At 35.6% G+C, this 19,349-nt stretch overlaps 1 long non-coding RNA gene across 1 annotated transcript; it reads right to left on the bottom strand.

The window, feature by feature from the left end:
• On the bottom strand, window positions 7,700–8,525 carry LOC110267162. The gene is made up of 2 exons (XR_002354521.1): window positions 8,318–8,525; window positions 7,700–7,954 (listed from the first exon to the last, which is right to left on the bottom strand). It is a non-coding gene; the product is annotated as an uncharacterized LOC110267162 (long non-coding RNA).

Here is a 19,349-nt window from a genome sequence, read left to right as displayed (position 1 = left end):
TCAACTAGTTTTTTTCTTCTTTTTCTTCTTTTAATTATAAACAATAAAATTAGACGGTCAAGTGATTTTTAACCAAATTCCGTTTATCATATGTGTGTTTGTTGTTGATGTCTTTTTTTATATGCTTCTTTTTCAACAACATCACTGCCATCCTCGCTATCTTCTTCTCTTATTTGATTTTCTATCCTCCTTCTTTTTTCTTTTTATCCTTCTTCCTTATTATTATTATCATTGTCATCATCTTGTTCTTCTTTTTCGTTGTTTTATATATTTCAGAAAATTAAAATACATAAATTTTTATTCACGGCATAAAAATTTTGAAGGATTACATGTCCTAAACATTGACATCCAATTAATAAAATACGCATATCACAGAAATTATTGTTGCACAACACAAAAATTTTAAAGTACAACACAATTTTTTAAAAGATCATATGTCCACACACCCAACTAATAAAATATATACAACACATAAATAATTATTACACATCACATAAATTTTGGTGCAAAGAACATAAATTTTTTAAGAACTACATACTTAGAACATTAAAAATTCACAACAAAAATTTGTGCTATGTTAAAAAATTTCAGTACTATGTACAAAAATATATGTGCTGTATACAAAAATTTTTATATTATATTAATAAATTTGTACTATGCTAAAAAATTTCTATGCCATATACAAAAATTTTTGCATATCAATAAATTTTTGTATTTATCTAACAAAAATTTGTGCCAAAAAAATGCAAAATAAGAAAAGAGGTGACATATACATGCACTTTTTTTCTTTTGCTAGCTTAAGTTTGTGTCGGCTTAGACTTAGTTATAAAAACGCTTACAGGTATAATATTACAAAATTATAAATATTATACACACTAAGTTAAAAAATAATAATTTTAGATCTGTATCATTGGTTACCACAGTTTTGCTATAGTATGTACAGTAAAAACTTGATGCTTCAGAGTTCTATTTCACGACCAAATTTAAATTCTAAAACCTACCAAAAATTGACTATATATAGAAANTCCTAATAAAAATCAGTTTTATTACCCAGTGCATGTGAACATGCTTTCACTTTTCACCCCCACGATGTTTCAATGCACATTCTTTGACATAAAAGACCGTTTCAAAACCTTATTTTAATATTGATGAACTTGAAACGACTCTAAAAAATTTCTCAACTAACCTCTCTCTGCTAAGTCGAATCATAAAAAATAACACCAAACAAAAAATCTCTCAACGAACTTCTCTGTAGTAGGTTTCAAATTATCAACAACAACACCAAATGAAAAAAATCTGAGCGAAGCTCTTTCTGCATTTCTAAAAAATAAAAAGACGAAGCATTATTGAATTTAACTTGATTCTAAATTGTGCATTTCTGCTTCTATGTAGTTGTAGTGTTTCTTATGTGATTTAAACCATGTTGATGAGTTTTCTAGTGTCATTATTTCAAGTTTCAGTGATTTAGATTTAGTGTGAACCTTGTCATATGCGTAGATTTTGAGACTCTATGTAGTTGTACTATTTCTTATGTAATTTAAACCATGTTGACGAGTCTGTTGGTGTCATCATTTCTAATTTTCAGTGTCATTTTGATTTAGATAAATAGTGTGATTTTTGACAGTCTTAGATTTGGAGTCTCTATGTAATTGTATTATTTCTTATATGATTTAAGCCATGTTGATGAGTTTTCTGGTGTAATAATTTGCAATTTTTGGGTTTTATTATGAGTTACATTTAGTGTTATTTATTACATAGGTTTGGATTTAAAGTCGCTATGTAGTTGTATTGTTTCTTATGTGATTTAAGTCATGTTAATGAGTCTTCTCGTGTCATTATTTTTAATTTTCAGTATTATGTTGATTTAGATTTAGTGTAATTCTTGTCATAAGCTTAGATTTAGAGTCTCTATATAGTTTTATTGTTTCTTATTTGATTTAAGCTATGTTGATGAGTCTTCTCGTGTCATCATTTTTAATTTTTGGTGTCATTTTGATTTAGATTTAGTGTGATTCTTGATATAGGCTTGGATTTAGAGTCTTTATATAGTTGTACTATTTCTTATATGATTTAAGCCATGTTGATGAGTTTTCTGGTGTGATAATTTGTAAATTTTGGGTTTGATTATAAGTTATAATTAGTGTGTTTCATGTCATAGGATTGTATTTGGAGTCTCTATGTTGTTGTATTGTTTCTTATGTAATTTAAGCCATGTTGATGAGTTTTCTGGTGTCATTATTTGCAATTTTTGGATTTTATTATGAGTTAGATTCAGTCTAATTCATCTTTTTTATGCCTTACAGACAAAATGACAAAAAAAAAGTTACTGAAAAAAATATTATAACTAAGAAGGCACCAAAATATGATGTAAGCATATTTTAAACAAAACAACTCTGTTTTTGTTGCATAAATAAATTTTATAACATAATTTTCAATTACTTTATAGAAAACTCATGATTTGTGGTGCTCTATAAGAATTATAGATGATGTTTTTGGAAAAATGAGTAAAAAGAAAAAAAGTTATTATGGATGAAATGAGATTTGGTACTCTGAGCCATATCCCATCCTTAAATGTCACACACAAGCTTCTAAAGAAACTGGCTAATTTCTTCGATCGTATGAAAACACCCTCATCACACGTTATGGGAAAATAACCATAATCTCTGTAAAGATAAGGGATGCCTTGGGCTTAAATACAACAGATAAAACTTGTTTCTCTAGTCTATTCTCATGATCAACTCTTGGTGTTTTTATTATTTGATAATGTTATTTTTGTTTACCTATTTTGGTATTTTTGTAGGGGATACTTTTCCAGACAAGATTATAAATAAAGATATCACTGAGGAGCAAAAGGAAGTTATTGATAGCTTCAAAGGCTTTTCATTGTCTTCTTTGATAAAATCTTTGTTGAAAATGAACGTGGATGGAAGGGAAATAAGCTAAAATCAAGAGGACATTCGTTCTCTTCATCTAAACATGCTTCTTATTACCAACAACCATGAACAAAGTCTTCCCAGTTCACATGCCAGTAATCCTTGATATTGAAAATACACGAAGGCAGAATTGGGCTACTCACGTGATAAACTTCCTAATTAAAGGAATAAAGAGTAACAAAAATGAAGAAAAATACTCAATCAATGGGTGTCTTTTTGCACTCATGATTATATACTTTCATGAGTCCAAATTTGTTGATACCACAGCTAATACGAGACTCGGACCACCGTGAGTTGCCCACTGGACAAGGGAGATACTTGTTAAAAGGATTGAACATGAGGAGAAGGAAGAAATGGTAAAATAAAAGAACTTATTTCTTTCAAATTTTGGTATTATTATTTCTTTACAAAATAACACCAAATATCATTCAAATTAACACCCAAAGTTCTGTCTTATAGCACTAAATATGCTAATTAATTAAATTTTTGTTTTTGAGGATTATCAAAAGAGCAGAGCTTAAGCCAAAAATAAAAGGGTAAAAAGAAGAAGAGTGAAAAGAAGCCTGTTATAGAACTTTCATCTTCAGAAACAAGGATTGATTCTTATAATGAGTAAGATTTAAAAGCTATATATTTATTGATCAAAATTTTTTCTGTTTCAGAAGAGAATAAAGGAAAGAGAAAATTAAAAAAAGAAAATAACCAGAAAGAAGAACAAGAAAGAATGACAAACTTACAAAAGTTAAAAAAAAAATATGTTCCATAGAAAATAATACACAAAAAAAGAAAGATTGTTAAAACTGAACAACAAAAAGTGAAAAAGACCTAATAGAAGCTCAACGTGCTTTTTCAGAACGGTAAAATCAAGATCTTATATTTTTTTATATAATTTTCTAAAAGATGTTCATTTTTTCTTAGAATACTGGCTGTCAACTTGTCGAATAAAAATAATTCTATGTTTCAAACACAATCAAGCATTGAGGAGTCTTTAAATGTGTCAAGTGACCCCATGTAATTTCTCTTACTGTTCTTTTATTTCTTAAACATAAATTTACCGTATTATAATTGTGTAGCTTATATGCTTTTAATATGAATAGCTTGGTTCTTAACTATAATTTTATATCTTTTTTTTAAAAAAAACACAAAAATCCCCTTTAATTTTTTTTTCAAGAAAAAAAAAGACATGAAAAAAAAAGAGTTTATTTCCTGCAGCCTTGTAAGTTCTCATATATAACATAATTTTTTATTCCTATTCAATAATTTTCGTGCTGTCTTAATACAATTTTACTGACGAGTGGTCAGCAGCCTATTATGTGAGTGTAAATTAATCTTAAATTCCAGCTTCATTTGGTTTAAAGTTAATTATTTAAATATTATTCTAATCACAACTAACGTATGTGACGTAGGAGAATTATCAGCAGAGGTTGCAGGCTGTGACCCAGCAATCTCAGCTGCCTGGTGGAGCCAACGAAGCCGGCTCTAAGACCTCAGTCGTGGATCCCGACACGATCTGGTGTGAGACCGCCTATGAACCCCACAAAAATCGCCGCTTCGGGTTGGGCTCGTTCTTCGCCAGCGGCCTCCACTTCTTTGCATTGGCAGTTTCCTTTGCCTCTGCCTCTGCCACCAGCCCTACTAATACCCAAGAGGTTATCAACCTGAGGGAGGAGCTGCAGAAGCCAACATAGGAGCTTTACTAGCAGCAGGAGCAGTATGAGTAAAGGTATCGAGATTCTTGCACGTATTGCTGTCAACTCGGACCTCACAGAGAAGCTGGAGTAGCTCGAGTGGCTGCGACAACAGATAGAGGAGTACAGCTAGCAGATGCACGTTAGAGGCAGCGACGCTGCTAGTGCGGCACCAACGGCAGCTCCTACTCCACCGCCTTAGCAGGGGGACCGCGACGCGGCCGCCGACAACGATTATCAGGATCTCTAGTTGTTAGGGTTTTATACATTTTTATTTGTTTAGGGTACATTACTCTTCTGTGATATTTTATTGTATTCATACCATTTATTTTTAATAAAATAATTTGTTGATTTCTACTGCTTTTAGATTCCTGATAACAATTTTATTAACAAGAGTTTTAATCCGAGGTTAATCCAAAAAAAAAATTAATAATTCTATCGGTGGATTTATCGCCAGAATAATCCGACGGTAAGTTTGTGCCATTTAAAGTAAAATGGCGCCAATGTTACATCCGACGGTAATCATCAACCCCAAACTCGACAATCCATTGAAAACACTAATGAAAAATTTGCCGGTAATTAGTGTCGGACAAAAAAATCCACCAAAATTCTGACAGTAAATCCGACGATAACCTTTTCAACGGCGGAATTATTAGACTAATCTGACGGTACTCAGCGTTTTTTTTTGTAGTGTGTGTGCACTCTAACAAGGAAGATCATGTGAGAATCAAATTAATGAGAATTAGGAAGACACTCATAGAGAGCAAGATCATGGTAATTGAGAACTATAGAGATGATCAAAGGTGCAGAAGATTGATCTCCTGGAAACTTCTAGAGAATTGGTATACAAACTAAATACTGATGGGCCAACGAGCTGTGCAGGAGTTCTAAGGAACAATAATGGTGGATGATGAATATGGACTTTTGCTACAAGATTGGAGAATGCAAAGGCCATAGAAGTTGAAGTAACCGCTATAAATTAAGATGGGGCTAGAAATTGCTTGGAGTAAAGGAATTAAATATTTAATAATGGAGACGGTTTCTCAAAGACCCCTCCCATGTGACATCCAACTCTTTCTCGGCCTCTGTGGAGAATACGGACTATCCTAAATAACAATTGGAGAGTGCAGTTCCAATATGTGCTTCTGAAGGCTAATTAGGTGGCACATGGACAAGGTAACCTGATATTGGATGGTGAAGAAGAAAGTATGTTCTTTGAACAACTTCCTAGAGAAGTTTCAATGCATCTCTTTGCTGATAATTTTCTCTTTTCTTGGTCCTGGGGCCTCTTTTGTTAAAAAAGAAGGTTAGCGTTAAAGAAATTGGTTACTACAGTGGGCTTTCTTTAAATTAGTTTGGCAAATTATTCAAGAAGAAGGTGTAAGAGTTGGGTCCAAATTTTATCAATAAACATAATAACAGTGGTTCAATTTTTGAAGCTCGTCTAAAGCGGCCTCGTCAGACTAAATCAAATCTAAAGTTGTTGCAGTTTTAGGAGATGGTTTTGAGTGGAATTTGAGTTCTATCGATCCATCTTTTCGGTTTGAGTTCATGGTGATTCTTGTTAATAATAAAAAAAATTTAACACACCTAAATATATTTAAATACTAATATGTATCAGAATATCCAATTTTATAGTTAATTTGTATTATTGAAATGAATTTAGAAATAATATATATTATTATTTATTAAAACAAAAACTATTTTAAATATTTCAATAAAATATTAAAATATTTTTATAATTTTTTTAAAAATACCTTTTATATTGTTTCTGCCGAGGATGTTCTGAGCTGTAACTTCATCGTCTGAGGGAATCACTCGAGGTCCTCTGTGTAGTGAGCTCGGATAGTCCTTGGAGCCGAGAGCCGGGACCCGGTCGTAGAACCTGCAAAAAAGACTCAGACTCCCAAGTCAGTATGATATCTACCAGAGTATTAAAAATATCAAGAGGTAAGTACTTTGAGTGTCTTTCGTCTTATATCCTCCTCTATCTTTGGCTGAGAATAGTATTTATAGTCGTTCCAGGTGAATGAGCCGGTGACTATTTTCGAGATCTAAGGGGAGTTCAAGATATCGAGAGAGGGTTGTTTCGGTGAATGATTTTTGCTTTTACCGAGGTATAACTCGTTTTGACTAATTAATAAGGGATACGGTACATAGCCTCTAAGCTTGACTTGCCGAACTTACGTTAGCAAGTTCAAGCTTTTAGTTTGGTAGTTATACCTCAGTTTGGGGTAGCGCTACATTATGAGCCCCCAAGCTCAATGCGTGTCGTATTTGACAAGTTTGGGCTTTTAAACTTGTAATGAAAAATAATTGTATCTTCGTAGATTGTGTTGTAATAAAGGTTGCGAGAACCGGACCGGTCAATGAACCGGTGTATTGACTGGTTTAATGGTTTACTGGTCCAATCGGGGTCTAACCGGGGTTGAACCGGTTTAATTAAATATACAATAAAATTATTAAAAGTTCAATATATAATTTCAAATATTTAAATTTAATGACTTCTAAACTAATAAAATTTAAAATTTCACAATTTCACATAATAAATTATACATAATTTATCATTAAAAGTTCATAATCAAATTCAAATATTAAAATTTATAAATTAAAATGAATTCTCAAACAAGCAATTGGATAAAAAAATGAGAATTTTTTGCATCAATTTATTTACACAGGTATGTGGCATTACAGATTCCACTCCTTTCTCATTTCATACAACAAGAAATACAAAAATGCTATGTGAGGAGGCACCTGTTAACATACCACAGCAAACACAAAGAACCAAAATGAGACTCTTAAAAGTGTTAAAGCTAAATATTCGAGGCACAAGAGGGTGATTACCATAACAATACACCAAATTGAACTTATCCTTATCCCATTAGATGTGAATAGATTAATAAAACAAACACCACCATAGTATCTTATCGTATACCATAAACTAACTAAATAAACTAGCATCAAAGTAACATAGAACAGAACATCATTTTCAACTTGCACAAACTTTGCCTAAATAAATGAAACAAAACAATGATCCGATTACAACTTATATTGTCGGTCACTAAAAGATGAACACGAATCCCAATTAGAAACTAGCTGCATTCAGTGTTTTAGATGAAAGGGTGCCATTGAATAGGCTTCATTATATCCTAAAAGAAAAGTAAACGTTGGAACTTGAAGTGTAAAACCTCAAGGGCGTGCGTATAGCAGCGTCTCCGACAGAGGCATGCGATGAGATCTTGGATTTTTTCCTGAGTGACGGATCAGCCATCTTGAACCCATTGGTTGAGAATGGGGTCACCGGGGTTCTGGGGTCCCGATGGAGAGAGATGACTGCAAGAAGATCAAAAAGCAAAATCACCAAATCAGAAAAATCAGCATAAACTCGTACACAACTCAGAATCATAGCATAAAGTTATAAACAACTCAAAACCAGAAAAAATTCAACATAAATAATGTAGTGAAGCAATGCATCATAGCACCATCAACTGAGAATAAAAAAAATCAGCAACAAGCAAGTGAAGCAACTCAGAAATCAGAATAAATAAAATTAACAAAAAAATAAAAAATCAATAACTCGTTCCAGCCACAACAGAGGAAACAAATCAAAAACTAAAGTGAAAAGGGAGAAAATCAGTGAAAATAAAGAAGACCACAAAGAAGATGTTGATGGACGGCGAAGATTGAAGAACTCACGGCGACGGCAAAGAGTCCACGGCGGCACGGGTACATTCGCACTACGCACAGAAAGTGAGAGGGGATTGGGGTCTTCACGGCGACGGCGAGGATAGAGACGGGCTTCACGGCGAGGACAGAGTAGCGGCGGCTGTTTGCCCTGATAGGGCTAGGGATTTTTCCATTTTGGTGAGACTCAAGAGTGAGATAGAAGGTAGAGGGGATTGGGGTCTTCTGCGCGTTTTTCACTTTTTCTTTTTTTTTTCCCTAACCAAAACGACGCCGTTTTGTGCTGAATAAGGAGAACCGGACCTTTAAAAAACCCGGCCGATTTTTTCACCGGTTTTTTCAGACTGGTTTTAGACGTCAACCGGACCGGCTAACTGACCGGTTCCCAGTTAATCCGGTCGAACCAGCCAGTCCGGTCCAATTTTCAGAACCATGGTTGTAATAAATTCTTGTGTTTTTCTTGAGAAGAGATCACTACCGTTCATCACCAATGGAAAGTAAACAGTTTTTTTAAATTGACCACTAACTTAGTGGGGGCATTGTGTAGTGGGTTTATCTGCCGTTTTTTTTTCTTGGAAAAGAGAAAGCTTCTTAATATGGATCTTTGTCTTGGGTGTTGAAAGAGACATGACATCAAAAGGTTAGTGTTGTTTGTTTGTTTCTTCATTTTTGCTTCGGCAATGGATAGAGAAAATGATAAAGTGGTGGAGGTAAAAAAGGAGGACATTTATAATTGGGTTCATGTTGATGTGAAGTATCGCGCCTCTGCATATTGTGACACTGATTCTTTGCATGAACTTAAAGCTTTGAAGCTTGTAAAGGATGATTGTGATATTGGTGTTGAAGTGCTTCCTTGTAGTAGCGGAGAGCGGGTTTGTGAGAGGGGGGGAGGGGAGACTCATGTATCAAACTTATTTTTGAATTTTGTTCCATGTGCATTGATTCTTTTTATTTTGCATTGGGGAAATTTTTGTATCCCCTTATTTAATTACTTAAATTTGTTTTTTCAATGCACATGGTAATTTAATTATTTTGATTTCACATGAGCATGCTTCCCAAACCTTGAAATAACTTATTCAATTTAATTCCCTTTTTTTTTATCATCCCATGTTCCCATAAAATTTCCCATATTTAATTTATACACAATATCTATCTTAAGCTAACCAAGAATTCAACTTGGGATTTTTATTTTGTTTTTCTGCTTAAGGCTAGTAATGTGGTTATGGAATAGAGGGGGTTAAAAAGCTCAAAGTGGCTAATAAGGGTGACATAAAAGGGTAGGCTTATTTGGGATAAGTGAGTGAAAACAAGTAATGGCCTCAATCATATGCAAGCATGTAAATACACTGAATAATGGACATATAAAGTGGAACAAAGTAAAGATTACAATTATAGAGAAGAAAACACACAAGAATAAAATATTTATGGTTAAATAATGTAACCATATAATTAAGCTCAAAATTTCACGGGTTGTGTGTTCTTAGCTTTTTAAACTATGTTCCAAATACAACTTCAAACAAATTTAACAAAAAATTTTTCAATTTAAATTAGTGAAATACTATAAAAATTTCTTGAAAAAAAAAATATTACTTCAACCAAGTAGTAACTAAATGCATAAAATCAAACAAATATGCAAATGCAACAATGAACAAATAAAGAAAATAGAGTATTGGTGTTGAAAAGAAGATAACTAACCCTGGAAGTCAGTATCGACCTCCCCACACTTAAAGATTGCACCGTCCTCGGTGCATGCTAAGATGTGCAAGTGGATGGGGGTTGTGGTTCCCCAGTTGGGGCTCTTTTTGTTCATGTCCTTTGGTGCACGAAATTGTGATCTCAGGCAACGGTGCTAGAAACTCTGTAAGCACGTCTTAATAAATCATTTTTCATTCACAACTTCGATACAACTAACCAGCAAGTGCACTGGGTCGTCCAAGTAATAAACCTTACGTGAGTAAGGGTCGATCCCACGGAGATTGTTGGTATGAAGCAAGCTATGGTCACCTTGTAAATATTAGTCAGGCGGATATAAAATAGTTATGGAGTTTTTGAACATAAATAATAAATAGATAGAAAATAAGGATAGAAGCACTTATGTAATTCATTGGTGAGAATTTCAGATAAGCGTATAGAGATGCTTTCGTTCCTCTGAATCTCTGCTTTCCCGTTGTCTTCATCCAATCAGTCTTACTCCTTTCCATGGCTGGCTTTATGTAAGGACATCACCGTTGTCAATGGCTACTTTTAATCCTCTCTGGAAAATGGTCCGATGCGCTATCACTGCATGGCTAATCGTCTGGAGGCATCACCCTTGTCAATGGCTGCATCTTATCCTCTTGTGAAAATGGTCCAAATGCTCTGTCACAGCACGGCTAATCATCTGAGGTTCTCGATCATACTGGAATAGGATTCACCCTCCTTTTGCGTCTGTCACTACGCCCAGCACTCGCGAGTTTGAAGTTCGTCACAGTCATTCAATCCCAGAGTCCTACTCGGAATACCACAGACAAGGTTTAGACTTTCCGGACTCTCATGAATGCCGCCATCAATCTAGCTTATACCACGAAGATTTTGATTAAGAGATCCAAGAGATACTCATTCAATCTAAAGTAGAACGGAAGTGGTTGTCAGGCACGCGTTCATAGGGAATGATGATGATTGTCACGTTCATCACATTCAGGTTGAAGTGCGAATGAACATCTTAGAAGCGGAACAAGTTGAATTGAAATAGAAAAACAGTAGTACTTTGCATTAATCTTTGAGGAAAAGCAGAGCTCCACACCTTAATCTATGGAGTGTAGAAACTCTACCGTTGAAAATACATAAGTGAAAGGTTCAGGCATGGCCGAATGGCCAGCCCCCATGGTTAGGGACAGCTTGGTTTAGCCGCTTAGGCCAGGATTTTATTCCTTTAGGCCCTCCTATCCACTGATGCTCAAAGCCTTGGGATCCTTTTTGTTACCCTTGCCTTTTGGTTTTAAGGGCTATTGGCTTTTTGCTCTTGCCTTTTGGTTTTAAGAGCTTTGGCTTTTTCTGCTTGCTTTTTCTCTTTTTTTTTTTGCCTATTTTTTTTCCTGCAAGCTTTGTTCTTTGCTGCTTTTTCTTGCTTCAAGAATCATTTTCATGATTTTTCAGATTATCAAATAACATGTCTCCTTATCATCATTCTTTCAAGAGCCAACATATTTACATATTTAAACAACAACTTCAAAAGACATATGCACAATTTTCCATTGAGCTCCTTCCTCACATATGTCTATGTGTACTTGGTCTAACCTTTGATCAAAGTTGACCCTTCTAGTGAAAGAGTGAGGATCTCCTTGCATCATTGGCAAGTTAAACGCCAACCTCACATTTTCCGGACTAAAATCTAAGTATTTTCCCCGAACCATTGTAATATAATTCTTTGGGTTTGGGTTCTTACTTTGATCATGGTTCCTAGTGATCCATGCTTTGGCATAGAACTCTTGAACCATTAGGATGTCGACTTGTTGGATGGGATTTGTTAGAACTTCCCAACCTCTTCTTTGGATTTCATGTCGGATCTCCGGATACTCATTCTTCTTGAGCTTGAAAGGGACCTCGGGGATCACCTTCTTCTTGGCCACAACATCATACAAGTGGTTTTGATGAGCTTTGGAGATGAATATTTCCATCTCCCATGACTCGGAGGTGGAAGCTTTTGTCTTCCCTTTCCCTTTTCTAGAGGATTCTCCGGTCTTAGGTGCCATCAATGGTAATAGAAAAACAAAAAGCTTATGCTTTTACCACACCAAACTTAAAATATTGCTCGCCCTCGAGCAAGAAAGAAGAGATGATGAAGAAGAAGAAATGGAGGAGAGGGAGAGAGAGATGTGTTTCGGCCAAGAAGGGGAAGAGAGGGTTGTGTTGTGTGAAAATGAGGAGGAATGGAGGGCTATATATAGGGAAGGGAGGGGGGGTAGGGTTTCGGCCATATAGGGTGGGTTTGGGTGGGAAATTGATTTTGAATTTTGAAGGTAGGTGGTGTTTATGAGGTAGGTTTATGGGGAAGAGTGGATGGATGTGAGTGGTGAAGTGGTGATAGGGAAGAGAGATTGAGGTGATTGGTGAAGAGTTTTGGGGAAGAGTGTTTATGGGATTGTGTGAAAGAGGGGTGAGAAGAAGTGAGTGGAGGTAGGTGGAGATCCTGTGGGGTACACAGATCCTGAGGTGATCCTGTGGGGTCCACAGATCCTGAGGTGTTCAAGGATTTACAACCTTGCACCAAATTAGGCATGCAAAATGCCTTTGCACACAACTCTGGGCGTTCAGCGCCAGATTGGTGCTTGTTCTAGGCGTTGAACGCCCATTTGTTGCCCATTTCTGGCGTTGAACGCCAGAACCATGCTTGTTCTGGGCGTTCAGCGCCAGCTCTTCTCCAGGGTGCAATTCTGGCATTCAAACGCCCAGATGCTGCCCATTTTGGGCATTCAGCGGCAGAACCATGCTCTGTTCTGGCGTTGAACGCCAGCCAGATGCTTCTTACTGGCGTTTAAACGCCAGTAAGGTCTTCCTCCAGGGTGTGATTTTTCTTCTGCTATTTTTGATTCCGTTTTTAATTTTTATATTTATTTTGTGACTCCACATGATCATGAACCTAATAAAACATGCAAGAACAAGAAAAATAGAATTAGATAAATAAAAATTGGGTTGCCTCCCAACAAGCGCTTCTTTAATGTCAATAGCTTGACAAAATGTTAGTAATTTTCGAAAATTAAGATTTTAAAAATTGAAATAATTAGTTAATTAAAAAGAAATTTTGGAAAAGAGGGAAGATATTTTCAAAAATTAGAGAGAGAGAGTTAGTTAGATAGTTTTGAAAAAGATAAGAGACAAACAAAAAGTTAGTTAGTTAGTTAAAACAAATTTGCAAATCAATTTTGAAAAGATAAGAAGATAAGAAGTTAGAAAGGATATTTTGAAATCAAATTTTGAAAAAGATAAGATAAGAAGATATTTTTGAAAAGATATGATTAAAATTAGTTTTGAAAAAGATTTGATTTTAAAAATCACTATTAATGACTTGATTCACAAGAAATCACAAGATATGATTCTAGAACTTAAAGTTTGAATCTTTCTTAACAAGTAAGTAACAAACTTGAAGTTTTTTTGAATCAAAACATTAATTGATGATGTTATTTTCGAAAATTAGGAGATAAAGATAAGAAAAAGATTTTTGAAAAATATTTTAAAAATTTTCGAAAATAAATAAGAAAAGTGAAAAAGATATGATTTTTGAAAAAGATTTTGAAAAAGATAAAAATTGAAAATTTGATTTGACTCATAAAAACGACTAGATTTTAAAATTTTTTGAAAAAGTCAATCCAAATTTTCGAAATTTATGAGAGAAAAAGGGGGAGATATTTTTTGATTTTTGAAAATTTTTTTTGATGAGAGGGAAAAACATGAAAAAGACTCAATGCATGAAAATTTTGGATCAAAACAATGAATGCATGCAAGAACACTATGAATGTCAAGATGAACACCAAGAACACTTTGAACGTCATGATGAACATCAAGACTTATATTTGAAAATTTTTATATGCAAAGAAAACATGCAAGACACCAAACTTAGAAATCTTTCATGTTTAGACACTATGAATGCAAAAATGCACATGAAAAACAAGAAAAGATGCAAAACAAGAAAACATCAAGATCAAACAAGAAGACTTACCAAGAACAACTTGAAGATCATGAAGAACACCATGAATGCATGAATTTTTCGAAAAATGCAAGATGAACATGCAATTGACACCAAACTTTAAATCTGACTTAAGACTCAAACAAGAAATACAAAAAATATATTTTTTTTTTACGATTTTATGAATTTTTTTGTATTTTCTTTTAATTTTTTTTTCGAAAATCATTTTGAAAAAGAAAAATAAGGATTCCAAAATTTTTAATATGAATTCCAGGAATCTTATGCTCTTTAAACTAAAGCTCCAATCAAAGGGTCAGACATGACTTAATAGCCAGCCAAGCTTTAGTATGTAACTCAGACATGACACGCCTGACATTCCCTATCCAAAAGAATTAGACATGGCTTTACAGCCAGCCAAGCTTCAACATGCTTCATGAAACACTAGAATTCATTCTTAAAAATTCTGAAGAAAAATATATTTTTGAAAACATTTTTATTCTAAAATTTTTTTCGAAAACAAAGGAGAAATTTTTGAAAATTTTTTTTTTGAAAATAAAACAAAAAGAAAATTACCTAATCTGAGCAACAAGATGAACCGTCAGTTGTTCAAACTCGAACAATTCCCGGCAACGGCACCAAAAACTTGGTGCACGAAATTGTGATCTCAGGCAACGGCGCCAGAAACTCTGTACGCATGTCTTAATAAATCGTTTTTCACTCACAACTTTGATACAACTAACCAGCAAGTGCACTGGGTCGTCCAAGTAATAAACCTTACGTGAGTAAGGGTCGATCCCACGGAGATTGTTGGTATGAAGCAATCTATGGTCACCTTGTAAATCTCAGTCAGGCGGATATAAAATAGTTATGGAGTTTTTGAACATAAATAATAAATAGATAGAAAATAAGGATAGAAGCACTTATGTAATTCATTGGTGAGAATTTCAGATAAGCGTATAGAGATGCTTTCGTAATTGATTCTAGCTTATACCACGAAGACTCTGATCTGAACCAGGAGGCTAAGAGATAAGCACTCATTCTAAGGTAGAACGGAAGTGGTTGTCAGGCACGCGTTTCATAGGAAATGATGATGATTGTCACGTTCATCACATTCAGGTTGAAGTGCGAATGAACATCTTAGAAGCGGAACAAGTTGAATTGAAATAGAAAAACAGTAGTACTTTGCATTAATCTTTGAGGAACAGTAGAGCTCCACCCCTTAATCTATGGAGTGTATAAACTCTACCGTTGAAAATACATAAGTGAAAGGTTCAGGCATGGCCGAATGGCCAGCCCCCATGATCTAAGAACCAGACGTCCCAAGATGTCTAATACACTAGTAAACAGTCCTATTTATACTAAACTAGTTACTAGGGTTTACAGAAGTAAGTAATTGATGCATAAATCCACTTCCGGGGTCCACTTGGTGTGTGCTTGGGCTGAGCTTGAATGTTACACGTGCAGAGGCTCTTTCTGGAGTTGAACGCCAGGTTGTAACGTATTTCTGGCGTTCAACTCTAGTTTGTGACGTGTTTTTGGCGTTTAACTCCAGACAGCAGCGTAGAACTGGCGTTCAACGCCCTTTTACGTCGTCTAAACTCGGGCAAAGTATGGACTATTATACATTGCTGGAAAGCCCTAGATGTCTACTTTTCAAAGCAATTGGAAGCGTGCCAGTTTGAGTTCTGTAGCTCCAGAAAATCCACTTTGAGTTCAAGGAGGTCAGAATCCAACAACATCAGCAGTCCTTCTTCAACCTCTGAATTTGATTTTTGCTCAAGTCCCTCAATTTCAGCCAGAAAATACCTGAAATCACAGAAAAATACACAAACTCATAGTAAAGTCCAGAAATGTGAAATTAACATAAAAACTAATGAAAACATCCCTAAAAGTAACTAGATTCTACTAAAAACATACTAAAAATAATGCCAAAAAGCGTATAAATTATCCGCTCATCATCCTTGCCGGTGGTTTTGGAGTAGCTTTCTCTTTACCATTCTTGGTGGCCATCCTGAAAAGGGAAAAAGAAAGTAACTTTTAAAGCTAAGGGTTAGAGCAAGGAAGAGAGCGGGAAATGTGGTAATCAATGCACAGCAAGGAAGAATGACGTTAACACATGGTCATGACTACATGTGAAAAATCATCAATGAAAATATAGCAAGTGTATATGATGACAATTAAATGCAAGGTGTTTATTGGCATGCTGGCAAAGGCATGAGTAGCATAGATGAAGCATTCAATGTTCAAGTTAGATTACCAAGTCTTTCAAACTAACAACATGATTGTAATAACAATTATATTTAATTAATAAAATATAAAAAGGGTTTTGTGAAAAGCAAGCATTTAGAGTAGTAGAATAAAAGAAATCTAAAAATAGTGCATAATGCCATACGGGCGTTTTCACAGACACATAGCATGCATGGTAAATAAGTTATTAAATGTATTAAATTAAACATGCAAGCAACCCTTTAAAAAGTAATATATAATTGTCAAACAATTCCTTTAATAATCCACAAGCAAGATATAGAAAATAATGACCCAAATAAATTTCTAACACCAATGAAAATAATGCAATAAATGAATGTATGCAAATAAATTAAATGAAATAGAATGGAAGTGAAGAGGGATGAGAAGTTAAAGAGATGAAGAAGAAGAAAGTAAGAAAAGGAAGAAGATAGAAGAAAAGATAGAAGAAATTAGGATTTAGAAAAGAAAAGATAAGATAATTGGCGCTGATCTGGATAAGTTGTGCGGCGCAGGCGACGCGAGCGCGTGGGTTACGCGTTCGCGCGGATAGCGCTTCTATGAAGTGACGCGGACGCATGGGTCACGCGTTCGCATGGATTGATTTGTGCCATTAGCGCGAGGGCAGCCTCGCGGTCGCGCAACTCTCTGTTTTAAATGTATTTTGTCAAAAATCTGGGTGACGCGGTAGCGTGGTTGACGCGATCGCGTGAATGGCCATACTTTGAAGAACGACGCGGACGCGTGGGGCACGCATTCACGTGGTAAGGCTTGTGCTTTTAGCACCGTTCCAGCCCCATTCCAGCCTAACTTGCTACCAAACACCCGTTTACGTCGATTTTACAGGGCCACGCATTCGCGTGGGTGACGCGGACGCGTGGGAGACGTAATTTCCAAATGACGCGGCCGCGTGGTTGACGCAGACACGTGGGCATGTTTGTGCCAAAGGCACGCCTCCAGCCACGCTTTCGCGTGACTCTTTGTTCAATCTTGTTTTCTTCCCAACGCACATATGACGCGGACGCGTTGCGTGCCATTTTTCTTCTATTTATTTATTTTTTATTTATTTTTTTATTTTTTATTTTTTTTTGTAGAATGCAAAATGCACTGCTAATGTGGATGTTTTGAATAATTCCAGGTTCAGTGAAATAAAATAAGACTAAAAAACAAACAAAACGAAATAAAATTAAAATTGAAAAAGGAACGATCATACCATGGTGGGTTGTCTCCCACCTAACACTTTTAGTTAAAGTCCTTAAGTTGGACATTTGGGGAGTCCTTTGTTATGGTGGCTTGTGCTTGAACTCATCCATGAATCTCCACCAATGTTTGTGATTCCAATGGCCTCCGGGGTCCCAAACTAGGCGCAGAAAGCCTTCAAGCAAGTTAAAGCAAGTGACAAGGCCCCAAGAGTGTTGATTTCTAGACTGAATTCCGGGGTCCCAAATCTTGCTTTTGCACTCGTCTTCTTGTTGATCATCATGATTCCATCCGGGTAGCAAGCAATCTAAATTCTCACTAAAGCGGCCAAACAACTTCCTAGACCCATTCAGTTGAGCTTTATACCAACCCTTGCATTTAAACCTTGAGCACACAACCATGTTGAACCTTGCTTGACAACTCCAACCACTAACCATCTTCCTCTTACTCTTAATGCCACAAAGAGCTCTAAGTTGACCATCCATCTCCAGTAGCCCATATTCAAGTGAAATTAGAAAGCTAAGGGATATGAATTTTACCCACTTGAATGTTGTGAAGGATGATGGCAACTTAGGGGGAGGTATTTCTAACGAATTTGCAAGCTCCACTCCCTTGTGCTCTTTTCTGACAACTTCCACCTCTTTGCAAGTTTCTTCAATATCAACCTCTTCTTCTTGGTAGCTTTCTTCCAATTCAATCTCTTCTTCATTGCTCACCAAGGGCATGGGAGGCTGTGCTTCTTCTTCTTTAATCTCCATCTCTTGACCAACCTCTTCCAAGTTTTCAACTATGATATGCCTTGGAGGTTGTACACCCTCCCCAGCATCAATTTCAATCGCCTTGGAAGGAGGTTCTATAACCTGACTTTCCCATGGAGGTTCAGCATCTCCTAAGTCTGCAACTATTTCTTCCTCTTCAACTATTATGGATTTCTCCACTTGTTCCAGTACAAAGGCATGTTCCTTATTGTCCAGCGAAGTTTCTAGTGTCTCCTTCATGCTACGCTCTTCTTTTGATTCTCCACATGCAGCCATGGGAGTACTTTGAGTGCTCAGATGTTGGGAAGCTAATTTATTTACTACATCGGTTAAGGCAGTAGTGAGTTCCAGTACGTCCCTTTGCATCTTCACTTGTCCTTGAAGAAGAACACGAAGTTTGTCATCCATTGGAGATTGGGGTGGATATGAGGGTTCATTGGTTGGAAGAGAGGGCTCATAATACAGAGGTGGTTCATCTTGATAATGATAAGGAGATGGTGTATATTAAGGTGGTGATTCATGAGAGTAATTGTATTGGAATGGGGTGGTTCTATGTATGGTTTATTTGGCTCATAAAGTGGTTGGTATGGTGGATACGGGTTAGGGTCATATGGAGGTGAATGGTGAAAAAGGGGCTTGTGAGTATGGTGGTCCAAAGCTATTTTGAGGAGGTAGTTCATTGGCATATGATGGAGCTTGCTGGTAACTACAAGGGGGTCCACCATATCTATTGTCTTGGCATGCATTGTAGGATGGTCGTTGTCCATGGTATCTTGGAAGGTGATGTTGCCAAAAGGGTTGATCAGATCCTCGTGGCTCCTTCCATCTCTGATTGTTTTGACCATGATGCATGTTTCTGTTATAATTTTCATTCCTTGCAACAGCATTGGGACCAAACTCAAAGCAATGGGGTGAGAACTCATAATAGCAAATAAAAATTAAAAACGAAAATAAAAACAAATTTAAAATTTGAAATTTGAATTTTGAAATTTTATTTTTGAAATAAGATAAGATAAAATAAAAATTTTTTAAAATAAAAAACCAATAACCTCTTAACTTAAGAAAAGCAAAAATAAAAACAAATAAACAAGGAAAAATAAAATATTTACAATAACCAATAATAAGGCACACGTTTGCAATTCCCCGGCAACGACGCCATTTTGATGAGAGAACTTTTGCG

This window comes from Arachis ipaensis, chromosome B09 (assembly GCF_000816755.2).
Source record: "Arachis ipaensis cultivar K30076 chromosome B09, Araip1.1, whole genome shotgun sequence".
Classification (NCBI taxonomy): Eukaryota; Viridiplantae; Streptophyta; class Magnoliopsida; order Fabales; family Fabaceae; genus Arachis; species Arachis ipaensis.
Note: the sequence above shows the minus strand (reverse complement) of the source record. Positions and strands in the feature narration are given on the sequence as shown.